Below are 14,154 nucleotides of genomic sequence, written 5' to 3'. Positions count from 1 at the left end.
GTAGGCTACTACTGCTCGGAGGGTTCATCCCATATAGGGTTAACGGTAACACTTGAACTCAAGTCTATATGCCTTTCATTAAAAATACTATTGGTTGTAAGAATAAAAGAAATAATAAACTTTTTTTTCAATTACAGAATATGTGATGCATTTTATATTAAAAAATAAGGCTGCTTTTAAAGACACTACTGTCTACATACATCCCATGTGAAAAGGTGAAAGTCTGTTTTTTTCTACATCATTTTAGAGTATTTTTGTGTTGCATGTTTTTATATATTTTATTCGTTTGAGTTTCAATTAAGTTATTTTATTATTATTGGTTTTTATTGCATGCTTTATTTTGAAGTGACTTAGTGTGATGACTTCCTGCCTTAAATGACCGGTGCAAGCTCTGTGACATTGAATGACAGTTTTAGTTCCCAATGAGCTTGCTGCAGGTTACACCTCTGCGTAGAACAGCGTCTACGGAAGACTGCACAGAATGTATGGAGCCAGGACGCATTGAAAACAGTATCTTTGTCATCGAAAAAAGAATTTGGCATTGTAAAAAGATTTTAGCATTGCAATAAAAACGTTTGGCATTGAAAATAACATTTGGCATTGTAAAAAAAGATTAAAGTCAGAATTATGAGATTAAAGTCAGAATTATGAGATTAAAGTCAGACCTAAAACCTAAAAAAAGTCAGAATTCTGACTTTTTTCTCAGAATTCTTTTTTTTTTTCAGTGGCCCTTATACTTCAAGACAACCCAAAAGAGAAGCACTTGTAACACAGTTACAAGTAGGGGTGGGTAAAAAATCGATACGGCAATATATCGCGATACTTTGCTGGCCGATAAAATATCGATTTGTTCAACTCCAAATATCGATACTTTGTTAAAATAATGATTGATTGGTGTTAAGACCTCGCGCATAACAGAGGCGATTGTGCACTTTATCTGTAAGGATTTACGCCCTTATAGCGTCGTTGATAATGCTGGATTCAGGTGGATGCTGCACACTTTAGAGCCACGTTACAAGATGCCACAACGAGGGTACATGGTGGACACAGCTGTACTCGCGATGTATGAAGAGGTGAAGAAAGCGGTTAAACCAAGTGAAGTACAAGTTTTAGGTCTATCCATTTCAGAATGTTTATGTTTTTTTAACTTTATTATTTATTTTGATTAGAGGAACAAAAGGGCTATTCTGCACTTTATTTTCTTATACTTTTTTACTGCATGCACACAGGTATTTTATTTTCATTTGAACTTCAGTTCAGATTTCATACTGTGAAAAACTACTGTGCACTTTATTTCAGTTTTCAGCTCAGTGTTTCAGCTGTAAGAAATAAGAAATAAAACAAATATAGTTAATGTTTCATTCATTGAAATAAAAAATAGCTGTTATGAATGAAATGGTTTTGACTCAATTTGTCCTCTAATCAATATAATCTGAAATACATAAACTATTTAAATCGCAATATCGTGATATGTATCGTATCGTGACCCAAGTATCGGGGGTCACGATATCGTGAGGTTCATGCCAATACCCACCCCTAGTTACAAGTTATAACTCAAACTCTCGGTGAACAATCTTCTGTACTCCTGAGGTTCTCTCTGAGGTTACAGATGCTTCTTCTTTCTTGCAACTTCTGTGTTGTTTCCTGTTAGCAGTACAAGTGGTACACAGTTTTGACCATTTTATATACAGTGTGCCACTACTGAACCCGACTCCGCCCTTATTTCCATGTAGTTTCAATGGTTGTAACGATGGTCAGTATGCAATCACATTCCTTGTACTTGTTGAATGGACAACCATCATCTTAATTTCATGCATGTTGTTAGCAGATGTGGAGTGGTCAATTAGACTGCAATGAGTTTGCCTGCCACCTGGTGGACCTAGTTGAATCTGCATCAGCACAACTGCAAACAATACAAAGGAATAGATTTAGCACTCAATACCTACTTTAACAAAAATGAGCCACAAAAGGTCCAAAATATCATTCTGACATGGTGGGCATATGTGTATAAAAATTGAATCTGGAGTCCAAGTAGTGATACAGTCTAGAATCACACCCCAACTTCAAAGCACTTTCCTTTGTTTTATTAAAAGAATGTGGCTCAAGTTGGAGTGTATCTCTTACTGAGGTTTCCAGTTCCCACACAAAACACATATCTGAAGAAGCATGGATCAATAAAACTACCCCAACAACAAGCACTTACTGCATTGAGAAACAAAGTCAGTGTTTGTTTCAGGGTAATAATAATGACAGTCTAGACAGTGATGGCAAAAGGTTGACATTCCATTGAGCCAATTATTTATACACCCCAACTATATAGCAGTTTCCTAATGTTGAAATCAGAGAGTTGCTTAAGTTGAAATGTGTGTCTCACTAAAATGTGTTGCTGAGTCGTTGTCCATCTGCTCTGCAGAGATCTTCAATGGAGGAACTTGTCACAACCAAGACAACCCCAAAGAAAAGCACTTATGAACACAAAAATCAACAGTGGCTTTCTTTGAGGTGATCTGAGAGTGATTCTTGAAAAAATACCTTCTCATATGTGCAGTTGCTCATGTCAGTTGAAATTGCCCCAACAAGTAGCACTTACTAAATTCAACAGTCAAGTCAATGCTCATGTTAGGATAAGGCCAATGACTAAAGAATGGTAAAAATAGCATTTGTGGAAAAAGAAATAACTGTTGTAGAATGGCTGTTTGGTAAAGAAATACCTGGAAAGGAAGATGGGAAATCAGAGGCCAGAAAAACTACCCCAACAAGTAGCACTTACTGCATTTAGAAGACAAGTCAGTGTCTCTGTTTGGGTAATGTTGGTGACCAACTCATACATTTCTCTAGTCATGTTAAAAGGACGTGAAAAGACTTGTCTGAATTTTTCCAATGAAAAAACTCACAATCAAGACAACCCCAAAGAGAAGCACTTATGAAAACAAAAGTCATCAGTGTCTCCATTTAAGGTGATCTGGACGTGACTCCAATAGCACACATCTTCGCTTACAGCCTGTAGTATTTGTCATGTGAAACCGTCCCAACAAGTAGCACTTACTGTAGTAAAAATACAAGTCAATGCTCAAGTTGGGCCAATAACTCAAACTCTCGGTGAACAATCTTCTGTACTCCTGAGGTTCTCTCTGAGGTTACAGATGCTTCTTCTTTCTTGCAACTTCTGTGTTGTTTCCTGTTAGCAGTACACAGTTTTGACCATTTTATATACAGTGTGCCACTACTGAACCCGACTCCGCCCTTATTTCCATGTAGTTTCAATGGTTGTAACGATGGTCAGTATGCAATCACATTCCTTGTACTTGTTGAATGGACAACCATCATCTTAATTTCATGCATGTTGTTAGCAGATGTGGAGTGGTCAATTAGACTGCAATGAGTTTGCCTGCCACCTGGTGGACCTAGTTGAATCTGCATCAGCACAACTGCAAACAATACAAAGGAATAGATTTAGCACTCAATACCTACTTTAACAAAAATGAGCCACAAAAGGTCCAAAATATCATTCTGACATGGTGGGCATATGTGTATAAAAATTGAATCTGGAGTCCAAGTAGTGATACAGTCTAGAATCACACCCCAACTTCAAAGCACTTTCCTTTGTTTTATTAAAAGAATGTGGCTCAAGTTGGAGTGTATCTCTTACTGAGGTTTCCAGTTCCCACACAAAACACATATCTGAAGAAGCATGGATCAATAAAACTACCCCAACAACAAGCACTTACTGCATTGAGAAACAAAGTCAGTGTTTGTTTCAGGGTAATAATAATGACAGTCTAGACAGTGATGGCAAAAGGTTGACATTCCATTGAGCCAATTATTTATACACCCCAACTATATAGCAGTTTCTTAATGTTGAAATCGGAGAGTTGCTTAACTTGAAATGTGTGTCTCACTAAAGTGTGTTGCTGAGTCGTTGTCCATCTGCTCTGCAGAGATCTTCAATGGAGGAACTTGTCACAACCAAGACAACCCCAAAGAAAAGCACTTATGAACACAAAAATCAACAGTGGCTTTCTTTGAGGTGATCTGAGAGTGATTCTTGAAAAAATACCTTCTCATATGTGCAGTTGCTCATGTCAGTTGAAATTGCCCCAACAAGTAGCACTTACTAAATTCAACAGTCAAGTCAATGCTCATGTTAGGATAAGGCCAATGACTAAAGAATGGTAAAAATAGCATTTGTGGAAAAAGAAATAACTGTTGTAGAATGGCTGTTTGGTAAAGAAATACCTGGAAAGGAAGATGGGAAATCAGAGGCCAGAAAAACTACCCCAACAAGTAGCACTTACTGCATTTAGAAGACAAGTCAGTGTCTCTGTTTGGGTAATGTTGGTGACCAACTCATACATTTCTCTAGTCATGTTAAAAGGACGTGAAAAGACTGTCTGAATTTTTCCAATGAAAAAACTCACAATCAAGACAACCCCAAAGAGAAGCACTTATGAAAACAAAAGTCATCAGTGTCTCCATTTAAGGTGATCTGGACGTGACTCCAATAGCACACATCTTCGCTTACACCCTGTAGTATTTGTCATGTGAAACCGTCCCAACAAGTAGCACTTACTGTAGTAAAAATACAAGTCAATGCTCAAGTTGGGCCAATAACTCAAACTCTCGGTGAACAATCTTCTGTACTCCTGAGGTTCTCTCTGAGGTTACAGATGCTTCTTCTTTCTTGCAACTTCTGTGTTGTTTCCTGTTAGCAGTACACAGTTTTGACCATTTTATATACAGTGTGCCACTACTGAACCCGACTCCGCCCTTATTTCCATGTAGTTTCAATGGTTGTAACGATGGTCAGTATGCAATCACATTCCTTGTACTTGTTGAATGGACAACCATCATCTTAATTTCATGCATGTTGTTAGCAGATGTGGAGTGGTCAATTAGACTGCAATGAGTTTGCCTGCCACCTGGTGGACCTAGTTGAATCTGCATCAGCACAACTGCAAACAATACAAAGGAATAGATTTAGCACTCAATACCTACTTTAACAAAAATGAGCCACAAAAGGTCCAAAATATCATTCTGACATGGTGGGCATATGTGTATAAAAATTGAATCTGGAGTCCAAGTAGTGATACAGTCTAGAATCACACCCCAACTTCAAAGCACTTTCCTTTGTTTTATTAAAAGAATGTGGCTCAAGTTGGAGTGTATCTCTTACTGAGGTTTCCAGTTCCCACACAAAACACATATCTGAAGAAGCATGGATCAATAAAACTACCCCAACAACAAGCACTTACTGCATTGAGAAACAAAGTCAGTGTTTGTTTCAGGGTAATAATAATGACAGTCTAGACAGTGATGGCAAAAGGTTGACATTCCATTGAGCCAATTATTTATACACCCCAACTATATAGCAGTTTCTTAATGTTGAAATCAGAGAGTTGCTTAAGTTGAAATGTGTGTCTCACTAAAATGTGTTGCTGAGTCGTTGTCCATCTGCTCTGCAGAGATCTTCAATGGAGGAACTTGTCACAACCAAGACAACCCCAAAGAAAAGCACTTATGAACACAAAAATCAACAGTGGCTTTCTTTGAGGTGATCTGAGAGTGATTCTTGAAAAAAACCTTCTCATATGTGCAGTTGCTCATGTCAGTTGAAATTGCCCCAACAAGTAGCACTTACTAAATTCAACAGTCAAGTCAATGCTCATGTTAGGATAAGGCCAATGGCTAAAGAATGGTAAAAAATAGCATTTGTGGAAAAAGAAATAACTGTTGTAGAATGGCTGTTTGGTAAAGAAATACCTGGAAAGGAAGATGGGAAATCAGAGGCCAGAAAAACTACCCCAACAAGTAGCACTTACTGCATTTAGAAGACAAGTCAGTGTCTCTGTTTGGGTAATGTTGGTGACCAACTCATACATTTCTCTAGTCATGTTAAAAGGACGTGAAAAGACTTGTCTGAATTTTTCCAATGAAAAAACTCACAATCAAGACAACCCCAAAGAGAAGCACTTATGAAAACAAAAGTCATCAGTGTCTCCATTTAAGGTGATCTGGACGTGACTCCAATAGCACACATCTTCGCTTACAGCCTGTAGTATTTGTCATGTGAAACCGTCCCAACAAGTAGCACTTACTGTAGTAAAAATACAAGTCAATGCTCAAGTTGGGCCAATAACTCAAACTCTCGGTGAACAATCTTCTGTACTCCTGAGGTTCTCTCTGAGGTTACAGATGGTGGGCATATGTGTATAAAAATTGAATCTGGAGTCCAAGTAGTGATACAGTCTAGAATCACACCCCAACTTCAAAGCACTTTCCTTTGTTTTATTAAAAGAATGTGGCTCAAGTTGGAGTGTATCTCTTACTGAGGTTTCCAGTTCCCACACAAAACACATATCTGAAGAAGCATGGATCAATAAAACTACCCCAACAACAAGCACTTACTGCATTGAGAAACAAAGTCAGTGTTTGTTTCAGGGTAATAATAATGACAGTCTAGACAGTGATGGCAAAAGGTTGACATTCCATTGAGCCAATTATTTATACACCCCAACTATATAGCAGTTTCCTAATGTTGAAATCAGAGAGTTGCTTAAGTTGAAATGTGTGTCTCACTAAAATGTGTTGCTGAGTCGTTGTTCATCTGCTCTGCAGAGATCTTCAATGGAGGAACTTGTCACAACCAAGACAACCCCAAAGAAAAGCACTTATGAACACAAAAATCAACAGTGGCTTTCTTTGAGGTGATCTGAGAGTGATTCTTGAAAAAAAACCTTCTCATATGTGCAGTTGCTCATGTCAGTTGAAATTGCCCCAACAAGTAGCACTTACTAAATTCAACAGTCAAGTCTATGCTCATGTTAGGATAAGGCCAATGACTAAAGAATGGTAAAAATAGCATTTGTGGAAAAAGAAATAACTGTTGTAGAATGGCTGTTTGATAAAGAAATACCTGGAAAGGAAGATGGGAAATCAGAGGCCAGAAAAACTACCCCAACAAGTAGCACTTACTGCATTTAGAAGACAAGTCAGTGTCTCTGTTTGGGTAATGTTGGTGACCAACTCATACATTTCTCTAGTCATGTTAAAAGGACGTGAAAAGACTTGTCTGAATTTTTCCAATGAAAAAGCTCACAATCAAGACAACCCCAAAGAGAAGCACTTATGAAAACAAAAGTCATCAGTGTCTCCATTTAAGGTGATCTGGACGTGACTCCAATAGCACACATCTTCGCTTACAGCCTGTAGTATTTGTCATGTGAAACCGTCCCAACAAGTAGCACTTACTGTAGTAAAAATACAAGTCAATGCTCAAGTTGGGCCAATAATTCAAACTCTCGGTGAACAATCTTCTGTACTCCTGAGGTTCTCTCTGAGGTTACAGATGCTTCTTCTTTCTTGCAACTTCTGTGTTGTTTCCTGTTAGCAGTACACAGTTTTGACCATTTTATATACAGTGTGCCACTACTGAACCCGACTCCGCCCTTATTTCCATGTAGTTTCAATGGTTGTAACGATGGTCAATATGCAATCACATTCCTTGTACTTGTTGAATGGACAACCATCATCTTAATTTCATGCATGTTGTTAGCAGATGTGGAGTGGTCAATTAGACTGCAATGAGTTTGCCTGCCACCTGGTGGACCTAGTTGAATCTGCATCAGCACAACTGCAAACAATACAAAGGAATAGATTTAGCACTCAATACCTACTTTAACAAAAATGAGCCACAAAAGGTCCAAAATATCATTCTGACATGGTGGGCATATGTGTATAAAAATTGAATCTGGAGTCCAAGTAGTGATACAGTCTAGAATCACACCCCAACTTCAAAGCACTTTCCTTTGTTTTATTAAAAGAATGTGGCTCAAGTTGGAGTGTATCTCTTACTGAGGTTTCCAGTTCCCACACAAAACACATATCTGAAGAAGCATGGATCAATAAAACTACCCCAACAACAAGCACTTACTGCATTGAGAAACAAAGTCAGTGTTTGTTTCAGGGTAATAATAATGACAGTCTAGACAGTGATGGCAAAAGGTTGACATTCCATTGAGCCAATTATTTATACACCCCAACTATATAGCAGTTTCTTAATGTTGAAATCAGAGAGTTGCTTAAGTTGAAATGTGTGTCTCACTAAAATGTGTTGCTGAGTCGTTGTCCATCTGCTCTGCAGAGATCTTCAATGGAGGAACTTGTCACAACCAAGACAACCCCAAAGAAAAGCACTTATGAACACAAAAATCAACAGTGGCTTTCTTTGAGGTGATCTGAGAGTGATTCTTGAAAAAAACCTTCTCATATGTGCAGTTGCTCATGTCAGTTGAAATTGCCCCAACAAGTAGCACTTACTAAATTCAACAGTCAAGTCAATGCTCATGTTAGGATAAGGCCAATGGCTAAAGAATGGTAAAAAATAGCATTTGTGGAAAAAGAAATAACTGTTGTAGAATGGCTGTTTGGTAAAGAAATACCTGGAAAGGAAGATGGGAAATCAGAGGCCAGAAAAACTACCCCAACAAGTAGCACCTACTGCATTTAGAAGACAAGTCAGTGTCTCTGTTTGGGTAATGTTGGTGACCAACTCATACATTTCTCTAGTCATGTTAAAAGGACGTGAAAAGACTTGTCTGAATTTTTCCAATGAAAAAACTCACAATCAAGACAACCCCAAAGAGAAGCACTTATGAAAACAAAAGTCATCAGTGTCTCCATTTAAGGTGATCTGGACGTGACTCCAATAGCACACATCTTCGCTTACAGCCTGTAGTATTTGTCATGTGAAACCGTCCCAACAAGTAGCACTTACTGTAGTAAAAATACAAGTCAATGCTCAAGTTGGGCCAATAACTCAAACTCTCGGTGAACAATCTTCTGTACTCCTGAGGTTCTCTCTGAGGTTACAGATGGTGGGCATATGTGTATAAAAATTGAATCTGGAGTCCAAGTAGTGATACAGTCTAGAATCACACCCCAACTTCAAAGCACTTTCCTTTGTTTTATTAAAAGAATGTGGCTCAAGTTGGAGTGTATCTCTTACTGAGGTTTCCAGTTCCCACACAAAACACATATCTGAAGAAGCATGGATCAATAAAACTACCCCAACAACAAGCACTTACTGCATTGAGAAACAAAGTCAGTGTTTGTTTCAGGGTAATAATAATGACAGTCTAGACAGTGATGGCAAAAGGTTGACATTCCATTGAGCCAATTATTTATACACCCCAACTATATAGCAGTTTCCTAATGTTGAAATCAGAGAGTTGCTTAAGTTGAAATGTGTGTCTCACTAAAATGTGTTGCTGAGTCGTTGTTCATCTGCTCTGCAGAGATCTTCAATGGAGGAACTTGTCACAACCAAGACAACCCCAAAGAAAAGCACTTATGAACACAAAAATCAACAGTGGCTTTCTTTGAGGTGATCTGAGAGTGATTCTTGAAAAAAAACCTTCTCATATGTGCAGTTGCTCATGTCAGTTGAAATTGCCCCAACAAGTAGCACTTACTAAATTCAACAGTCAAGTCTATGCTCATGTTAGGATAAGGCCAATGACTAAAGAATGGTAAAAATAGCATTTGTGGAAAAAGAAATAACTGTTGTAGAATGGCTGTTTGGTAAAGAAATACCTGGAAAGGAAGATGGGAAATCAGAGGCCAGAAAAACTACCCCAACAAGTAGCACTTACTGCATTTAGAAGACAAGTCAGTGTCTCTGTTTGGGTAATGTTGGTGACCAACTCATACATTTCTCTAGTCATGTTAAAAGGACGTGAAAAGACTTGTCTGAATTTTTCCAATGAAAAAGCTCACAATCAAGACAACCCCAAAGAGAAGCACTTATGAAAACAAAAGTCATCAGTGTCTCCATTTAAGGTGATCTGGACGTGACTCCAATAGCACACATCTTCGCTTACAGCCTGTAGTATTTGTCATGTGAAACCGTCCCAACAAGTAGCACTTACTGTAGTAAAAATACAAGTCAATGCTCAAGTTGGGCCAATAATTCAAACTCTCGGTGAACAATCTTCTGTACTCCTGAGGTTCTCTCTGAGGTTACAGATGCTTCTTCTTTCTTGCAACTTCTGTGTTGTTTCCTGTTAGCAGTACACAGTTTTGACCATTTTATATACAGTGTGCCACTACTGAACCCGACTCCGCCCTTATTTCCATGTAGTTTCAATGGTTGTAACGATGGTCAATATGCAATCACATTCCTTGTACTTGTTGAATGGACAACCATCATCTTAATTTCATGCATGTTGTTAGCAGATGTGGAGTGGTCAATTAGACTGCAATGAGTTTGCCTGCCACCTGGTGGACCTAGTTGAATCTGCATCAGCACAACTGCAAACAATACAAAGGAATAGATTTAGCACTCAATACCTACTTTAACAAAAATGAGCCACAAAAGGTCCAAAATATCATTCTGACATGGTGGGCATATGTGTATAAAAATTGAATCTGGAGTCCAAGTAGTGATACAGTCTAGAATCACACCCCAACTTCAAAGCACTTTCCTTTGTTTTATTAAAAGAATGTGGCTCAAGTTGGAGTGTATCTCTTACTGAGGTTTCCAGTTCCCACACAAAACACATATCTGAAGAAGCATGGATCAATAAAACTACCCCAACAACAAGCACTTACTGCATTGAGAAACAAAGTCAGTGTTTGTTTCAGGGTAATAATAATGACAGTCTAGACAGTGATGGCAAAAGGTTGACATTCCATTGAGCCAATTATTTATACACCCCAACTATATAGCAGTTTCTTAATGTTGAAATCAGAGAGTTGCTTAAGTTGAAATGTGTGTCTCACTAAAATGTGTTGCTGAGTCGTTGTCCATCTGCTCTGCAGAGATCTTCAATGGAGGAACTTGTCACAACCAAGACAACCCCAAAGAAAAGCACTTATGAACACAAAAATCAACAGTGGCTTTCTTTGAGGTGATCTGAGAGTGATTCTTGAAAAAAACCTTCTCATATGTGCAGTTGCTCATGTCAGTTGAAATTGCCCCAACAAGTAACACTTACTAAATTCAACAGTCAAGTCAATGCTCATGTTAGGATAAGGCCAATGGCTAAAGAATGGTAAAAATAGCATTTGTGGAAAAAGAAATAACTGTTGTAGAATGGCTGTTTGGTAAAGAAATACCTGGAAAGGAAGATGGGAAATCAGAGGCCAGAAAAACTACCCCAACAAGTAGCACTTACTGCATTTAGAAGACAAGTCAGTGTCTCTGTTTGGGTAATGTTGGTGACCAACTCATACATTTCTCTAGTCATGTTAAAAGGACGTGAAAAGACTTGTCTGAATTTTTCCAATGAAAAAACTCACAATCAAGACAACCCCAAAGAGAAGCACTTATGAAAACAAAAGTCATCAGTGTCTCCATTTAAGGTGATCTGGACGTGACTCCAATAGCACACATCTTCGCTTACAGCCTGTAGTATTTGTCATGTGAAACCGTCCCAACAAGTAGCACTTACTGTAGTAAAAATACAAGTCAATGCTCAAGTTGGGCCAATAACTCAAACTCTCGGTGAACAATCTTCTGTACTCCTGAGGTTCTCTCTGAGGTTACAGATGCTTCTTCTTTCTTGCAACTTCTGTGTTGTTTCCTGTTAGCAGTACAAGTGGTACACAGTTTTGACCATTTTATATACAGTGTGCCACTACTGAACCCGACTCCGCCCTTATTTCCATGTAGTTTCAATGGTTGTAACGATGGTCAATATGCAATCACATTACTTGTACTTGTTGAATGGACAACCATCATCTTAATTTCATGCATGTTGTTAGCAGATGTGGAGTGGTCAATTAGACTGCAATGAGTTTGCCTGCCACCTGGTGGACCTAGTTGAATCTGCATCAGCACAACTGCAAACAATACAAAGGAATAGATTTAGCACTCAATACCTACTTTAACAAAAATGAGCCACAAAAGGTCCAAAATATCATTCTGACATGGTGGGCATATGTGTATAAAAATTGAATCTGGAGTCCAAGTAGTGATACAGTCTAGAATCACACCCCAACTTCAAAGCACTTTCCTTTGTTTTATTAAAAGAATGTGGCTCAAGTTGGAGTGTATCTCTTACTGAGGTTTCCAGTTCCCACACAAAACACATATCTGAAGAAGCATGGATCAATAAAACTACCCCAACAACAAGCACTTACTGCATTGAGAAACAAAGTCAGTGTTTGTTTCAGGGTAATAATAATGACAGTCTAGACAGTGATGGCAAAAGGTTGACATTCCATTGAGCCAATTATTTATACACCCCAACTATATAGCAGTTTCTTAATGTTGAAATCGGAGAGTTGCTTAACTTGAAATGTGTGTCTCACTAAAGTGTGTTGCTGAGTCGTTGTCCATCTGCTCTGCAGAGATCTTCAATGGAGGAACTTGTCACAACCAAGACAACCCCAAAGAAAAGCACTTATGAACACAAAAATCAACAGTGGCTTTCTTTGAGGTGATCTGAGAGTGATTCTTGAAAAAATACCTTCTCATATGTGCAGTTGCTCATGTCAGTTGAAATTGCCCCAACAAGTAGCACTTACTAAATTCAACAGTCAAGTCAATGCTCATGTTAGGATAAGGCCAATGACTAAAGAATGGTAAAAATAGCATTTGTGGAAAAAGAAATAACTGTTGTAGAATGGCTGTTTGGTAAAGAAATACCTGGAAAGGAAGATGGGAAATCAGAGGCCAGAAAAACTACCCCAACAAGTAGCACTTACTGCATTTAGAAGACAAGTCAGTGTCTCTGTTTGGGTAATGTTGGTGACCAACTCATACATTTCTCTAGTCATGTTAAAAGGACGTGAAAAGACTGTCTGAATTTTTCCAATGAAAAAACTCACAATCAAGACAACCCCAAAGAGAAGCACTTATGAAAACAAAAGTCATCAGTGTCTCCATTTAAGGTGATCTGGACGTGACTCCAATAGCACACATCTTCGCTTACACCCTGTAGTATTTGTCATGTGAAACCGTCCCAACAAGTAGCACTTACTGTAGTAAAAATACAAGTCAATGCTCAAGTTGGGCCAATAACTCAAACTCTCGGTGAACAATCTTCTGTACTCCTGAGGTTCTCTCTGAGGTTACAGATGCTTCTTCTTTCTTGCAACTTCTGTGTTGTTTCCTGTTAGCAGTACACAGTTTTGACCATTTTATATACAGTGTGCCACTACTGAACCCGACTCCGCCCTTATTTCCATGTAGTTTCAATGGTTGTAACGATGGTCAGTATGCAATCACATTCCTTGTACTTGTTGAATGGACAACCATCATCTTAATTTCATGCATGTTGTTAGCAGATGTGGAGTGGTCAATTAGACTGCAATGAGTTTGCCTGCCACCTGGTGGACCTAGTTGAATCTGCATCAGCACAACTGCAAACAATACAAAGGAATAGATTTAGCACTCAATACCTACTTTAACAAAAATGAGCCACAAAAGGTCCAAAATATCATTCTGACATGGTGGGCATATGTGTATAAAAATTGAATCTGGAGTCCAAGTAGTGATACAGTCTAGAATCACACCCCAACTTCAAAGCACTTTCCTTTGTTTTATTAAAAGAATGTGGCTCAAGTTGGAGTGTATCTCTTACTGAGGTTTCCAGTTCCCACACAAAACACATATCTGAAGAAGCATGGATCAATAAAACTACCCCAACAACAAGCACTTACTGCATTGAGAAACAAAGTCAGTGTTTGTTTCAGGGTAATAATAATGACAGTCTAGACAGTGATGGCAAAAGGTTGACATTCCATTGAGCCAATTATTTATACACCCCAACTATATAGCAGTTTCTTAATGTTGAAATCAGAGAGTTGCTTAAGTTGAAATGTGTGTCTCACTAAAATGTGTTGCTGAGTCGTTGTCCATCTGCTCTGCAGAGATCTTCAATGGAGGAACTTGTCACAACCAAGACAACCCCAAAGAAAAGCACTTATGAACACAAAAATCAACAGTGGCTTTCTTTGAGGTGATCTGAGAGTGATTCTTGAAAAAAACCTTCTCATATGTGCAGTTGCTCATGTCAGTTGAAATTGCCCCAACAAGTAGCACTTACTAAATTCAACAGTCAAGTCAATGCTCATGTTAGGATAAGGCCAATGGCTAAAGAATGGTAAAAAATAGCATTTGTGGAAAAAGAAATAACTGTTGTAGAATGG

This window comes from Scomber scombrus, chromosome 12 (genome assembly GCF_963691925.1).
Source record: "Scomber scombrus chromosome 12, fScoSco1.1, whole genome shotgun sequence".
Lineage (NCBI taxonomy): Eukaryota > Metazoa > Chordata > Actinopteri > Scombriformes > Scombridae > Scomber > Scomber scombrus.
This window is presented reverse-complemented; position numbering follows the sequence as displayed.